Here is a 6,000-nt window from a genome sequence, read left to right as displayed (position 1 = left end):
CCCCCCCAAAAAAAACAAGTCGGATCTATCGGCGGCTCTCAAGACAAGTCAACCAGACGTTACATAACACCTGTCTGGGCCGAAGTTCAGCGCAGGACTCCCTCCTCCGATGAGGACACCCTCACTAATTGGTGAGTGATGCGGAATGGGTGTGGAGGGGTCCCATGCAGGAAGGGGGGGACCCTGATCTTTAGGTTCTGATAGGAACCGTTGGGTGGTCGGGATTATAAATCTGGGGATCATGTGAAACGAGGCGTTCGCTGGCGGGACACGATGTACTTGCTTGCACTGCCGTATATAGGCCACTCTCTGAGAACACTGTGTACCGACAGCGGCTCACATCACACTCGCGCTCACAGCATCCCGTGGCACACAGCTCTCTCACCCTAATACAACTACGCAAACGCAAACCGTTAGGAAAAACGGCTGCTCTTGTGATAAGGGAAAGAAAGTTTACTATTACAAGAATCAGAATCACAATTCATTCTGCAGTGTTTGAGTAAACAAGTACCTAGCAAGCTGCTAGAACACCCTAGCAACCACTTAGCAATACCCTAGCAACCATCCCAAGCACTCTAGCAACTACATGGCACTGTAAAAAACAAACGATTATAAAACCTCACTAAGGACATAGCAACACCCTAGTAACAACATAGCAACACACTAAAACATTCCAAACACCTTAGCAACCACATAGCAAACACCCTAAACACTAAACGCATAGCAACACCCTGCCAACACAATAAAACATTCCAAACACCTTAGCAACCACATAGCAAACACCCTAAACACTAAACGCATAGCAACACCCTGCCAACACAATAAAACATTCCAAACACCTTAGCAACCACATAGCAAACACCCTAAACAGTAAACGCATAGCAACACCCTAACAACACACTAAAACATTCCAAACACCTTAGCAAACACCCTAAACACTAAACGCATAGCAACACCCTAACAACACACTAAAACATTCCAAACACCTTAGCAAACACCCTAAACACTAAACGCATAGCAACACCCTAACAACACACTAAAACATTCCAAACATCTTAGCAACCACACAGCAAACACCCTAAACACTAAACGCATAACAACTCCCTAGTAACACACTAAAAACATTCCGAACACCTTAGCAACCACATAGCAAACACCCTAAACACTAAATACATAGTAACACCCTAACAACACACTGAAACATTCCAAACACCTTAGCAACCACATAGCAACCACCCTAAACAATAAACACATAGTAACACCCTAGCAACCACCCCATACAAATAACCTCATATCATGGCAAAAACTAATCAGAAAACCTCAGAGAGGACATAGCAATGCCCTAGCAACCACATAGAAACTCACTTAAACATCACTCACTTACGAACACTTTAGCAACCACATAGCAACACCCTAGCAACCACCCCAAACACACTAGCAACTTAATAGCATGGTAAAAACAAATCAGAAAACCTTGCAAAGGACATAGCAACTCACTAAAACTATTCAAAACACCTTGTCATCCACAGACCAACACCCTAGCACATAGCAACCGCATAGCAACATACTAAAAACATTCAGAACACCCTGTCAACCACATAGCAACACCCTAGCAATCACCCCGCAACAAACTAGCAACCTCGTAGCATGGTAAAACAAATCAGAAAACCTCACAAAAGGTCAAAGCAACACATTAAAAACATAGCAACAACTCATGTGTTCAAGATTTATTCTGATTCATCTGAAAACATGTCATAACATCTTGCTACTCGGGTAGTTTAATCTTGTTTTAAGTATGTTTACTAGATTTTTTTTTTCACAGTGAAAGGATGTAAGAGGAATATACTGTAAAACCAAACAGAGAAAAACAAAAATGCTGCCCGCAAAAAGAACATGCTGTTTTCTCCTGCTGACATTCACTCCGGGAAAATGCGATTATACGACCTTTTAACTTCACCTCCAGCAAGCGTGCACACACACGCACGCACGCAGGCAGTGTGTGTGCAAACAGAGGAATGTGTTTAATGCTTTAGTGTCTGTCAACACAAGCAGTGAAGACGTTCTGAATAATGCACGCTAAAATCCACACAGACTACCACTTCAGTTTACATCAGAACACCCCAAACTATCAACCTCATAGCATGAAAAAACTACACAGAAAACCTCACCAAGGACATAGCAACACCCTAGCAACCAGAGTGCAACACACTAAAACATTCCGAACACCTTAGCAACCTCATAGCACGATAAAAACTAATCAAAAGCTTCACGAAGGACATAGCAACACCCTAGCAACCGCATGGCAACACACTAAAAAAAACTCCGAACACCCTGTCAACCACATAGTAACACCCTAGCAACCACCCCAAACACTCAGCAACCTCATAGCATGGTAAAAACTAAACAGAAAACATCAAGAACATCATAGTAACACCCTAGCAACTACATAGCAGCACGCTAAAACATTCAGAACACCTTAGCAACCACATAGCAACACCATAGCAACCACCCCAAACACACAGCAACCTCATGGCATGGTAAAAACTAAACAGAAAACCTCAAGAACATCATAGTAACACCCTAGCAACTACATAGCAACACACTAAAACATTCAGAACACCTTAGCAACCACATAGCAACACCCTAGCAACCACCCCAAACACTCAGCAACCTCATAGCATGGTAAAAAGAGGTTTTACAACATTCAAATGTATTAAAATACGATTAGAGTACATAACACATGCTGGCATCTCTAATTTACTAGTTTAGTGGCAGATAATTTTGCACTAAGATAATATTTGATTGGTCGTAAGGCCTTTGACATCATCAACGAGCTAATAATCCCATTGATTTTACTCTCCTAACTCTGCAGAATCATAGAGATAGTTGCATTTATTCTCTGCATTCGTGGTTTTATTCCCTGCTCTCAGAACAGACCCGTGACCCAGTTTCAGGTCGCGATCCTCCAGCTGAAAACAGCTGGATATTAGATTACAAGGACTGAACCGATTTGCTCTAAAATAGTATGCAGGAATCAAATGTCAGTCCCTGCAACTGAAAGTCTGTACTACATCATGCAATAATCCCGGCTGCTGTTTAATCTGAGCACCGTTCTGTTTACGGTTTGAAAACATGTAACGCATGGGAGTCCTGTAATCACCCATGGCTAAAAAAATAATGCACGCTGAGCATAAAGCATGTACTATATGAAGAGAAGTTAACGTGGACAGATGTAAGATGGATAAGAAAACGGATCTAATGAAACCTGCTGCTACACTAAAGACACATGAACAAATGTCTCACGGGCTCTTATAGAGCAGAAAAACAATATGACAGGATTCAACCTTAGCAACATGCTAAACACTTTAGCAACCACAGAGCACGACTCTGGCAACAAGTCACCTTAAAATAAAAGTTTACACAGCCAAACAGCACTTACAGTTTTTTTAAGGAAAAAAAATATATATATACAATTTTCAAATAATATTATTGTTAGATTATAAATAATACATTATTATTAGATATTATATCTATTATCTATATAACATCAAATAATATTATAACATTATTAATTATAATCTAGCGTTAATATTATATGTTAATATATATTTATTTTATTTTTAAAGTTTAAAGACAACATGGCCTTGTTTGCATCATAAATAAATAAATACATACACAATTTTTTTCCAGAGGTTAAAAAGTGTACTGAAAATTATGCACAGACAACAAAAATGTATTAATAAATTAAATATTAAAATAAATAAATACATTTAAAAAACCTGGATGCCTGGGTCTCCCAAACTGTAGCAGTTTTGCTCACTGTTGTTGATAAGAAAACGGATCTAATGAAACCTGCTGCTACACTAAAGACACATGAACAAATGTCTCACGGGCTCTTATAGAGCAGAAAAACAATATGACAGGATTCAACCTTAGCAACATGCTAAACACTTTAGCAACCACAGAGCACGACTCTGGCAACAAGTCACCTTAAAATAAAAGTTTACACAGCCAAACAGCACTTACAGTTTTTTTAAGGAAAAAAAATATATATATACAATTTTCAAATAATATTATTGTTAGATTATAAATAATACATTATTATTAGATATTATATCTATTATCTATATAACATCAAATAATATTATAACATTATTAATTATAATCTAGCGTTAATATTATATGTTAATATATATTTATTTTATTTTTAAAGTTTAAAGACAACATGGCCTTGTTTGCATCATAAATAAATAAATACATACACAATTTTTTTCCAGAGGTTAAAAAGTGTACTGAAAATTATGCACAGACAACAAAAATGTATTAATAAATTAAATATTAAAATAAATAAATAAATTTAAAAAACCTGGATGCCTGGGTCTCCCAAACTGTAGCAGTTTTGCTCACTGTTCTTTTTTGGGGCCTATTTTTAACCCGTGGCCATGTAAAGATGTTGTTCTTGTGCTGTGCGTCTGTTCCAGATGCTGCTGAAACAGGAACTCTGTCCAGAATGATCAGGCCGCTTAAGGCAGACGAGTGCATGAATCTACAACTACAAGCACAACACTAAAAACAGCACCGGCGAGAGGAGCCGTCCCAGACCAACAGGGCAATTCAAGGTAAAAGCATATTCCAGACAGGGTTATTATCATTCACTAAAACTAAAACCAAAACAATAACAAAACATTTTCATTATTTGAATTTAAATAAATGTTAACTGAAATAAAATAAAAGGTCCTTAAACTTAGTTTATTTCAGCTAGTTGCCAAGGCAACATTTGTTTTTGTTTTGTTTTTTTACCTTGAAATACTAAAATAACTCAAATTAAAAACTAAAACTTAATAAAAATATTTTTAAAAATATAATACAAAAGACAAAAACACTCAAAAATAACTAAAACTTTTACTAAAATTAAAATGAAACCAAAATATAAAGTAAAATGTAATAAAATAAAATAAAAAGTAATAAATTAAAATATTTAACAAAATATTAATAATAATAAAAATAACACTAATTCCAGGCTAAATTCCTAAGCCTAAAAAATAAAATAAAATACAATCTTTATCTTGCTATTCCTCTATTATCTGAAATATTTGGCTCAGGTCTTAGTGCAAACGTGTTGATTTTTCCAATCGGATTGGTTAGAAAAGTGAGCGACACAGTGTTTACCTGCAAATGTCTTGCTGAAATTGGGATACGAGATGGTATTTTAACATTTACAAAATATACTTCACCTTTAAAGCACATAAGGAGCAATGAGAGATACACCATTGTGTATTTAAAGATCCAGAATATGATCCAGATCTGCTCAAATCTATCATGCATATCAACGAATTTCACTTAACCGCCATGAGTAAACTGGAATGCATCTGCAACCTTTATAAACTCGTTCCCTCTGAAAAATATGGATATGTACTATGGTAAAAGTCCGGTCGTCCAGCAGATGGATGGTTGGTTTCAGACCCTCCTCCTCTCAAAGCTGCTTATCTAGACTGGTGGTCCAGTGCTGCTCCAGACTCCGGCTCCGGCAGATGGAAAACACCCTGATAATTCCCAAAGAGAGGATTAAACTCAACGCATCCTTCAGCAGGCCTGGACAAGCACTATGGGATGCTCGGGATGTATATGTGAAGAGGTCACATGACCTGGAAGTGACTCACGACACTCACAGTTAGGAGGATATATGATGCCACAAGTCTAATAAAAACATGAAAATCGATGCATAGCTAACAAAACTCAACTTTGCATCATGCATTTGAGTGTGTGAACTAGTATAGAACTTGCAAGTCAACATCACTATATTATATTTCAAATTACTGAGTGTTTAGTGATTTTATCAAACCCCTAACATTAAGCATTAATAGTCATTTCTGTGTTGGAATGGAGCTGTGAGGACAGTGATTCCAGCGGGAATTCCCAACATCACAAGAGTAAACAAAAGATTGAGAAATCTGCCTAGAACAATACTGACATCTACAGGCCACGTTTTGCTACACTAAC

This window comes from Sinocyclocheilus anshuiensis, unplaced genomic scaffold, assembly GCF_001515605.1.
Source record: "Sinocyclocheilus anshuiensis isolate Anshui unplaced genomic scaffold, SAMN03320099.WGS_v1.1 scaffold147, whole genome shotgun sequence".
In the NCBI taxonomy this organism is placed as follows: Eukaryota; Metazoa; Chordata; class Actinopteri; order Cypriniformes; family Cyprinidae; genus Sinocyclocheilus; species Sinocyclocheilus anshuiensis.
The sequence above is the reverse complement of the archived record's forward strand: the minus strand, read 5'-3'. Positions refer to the sequence as shown.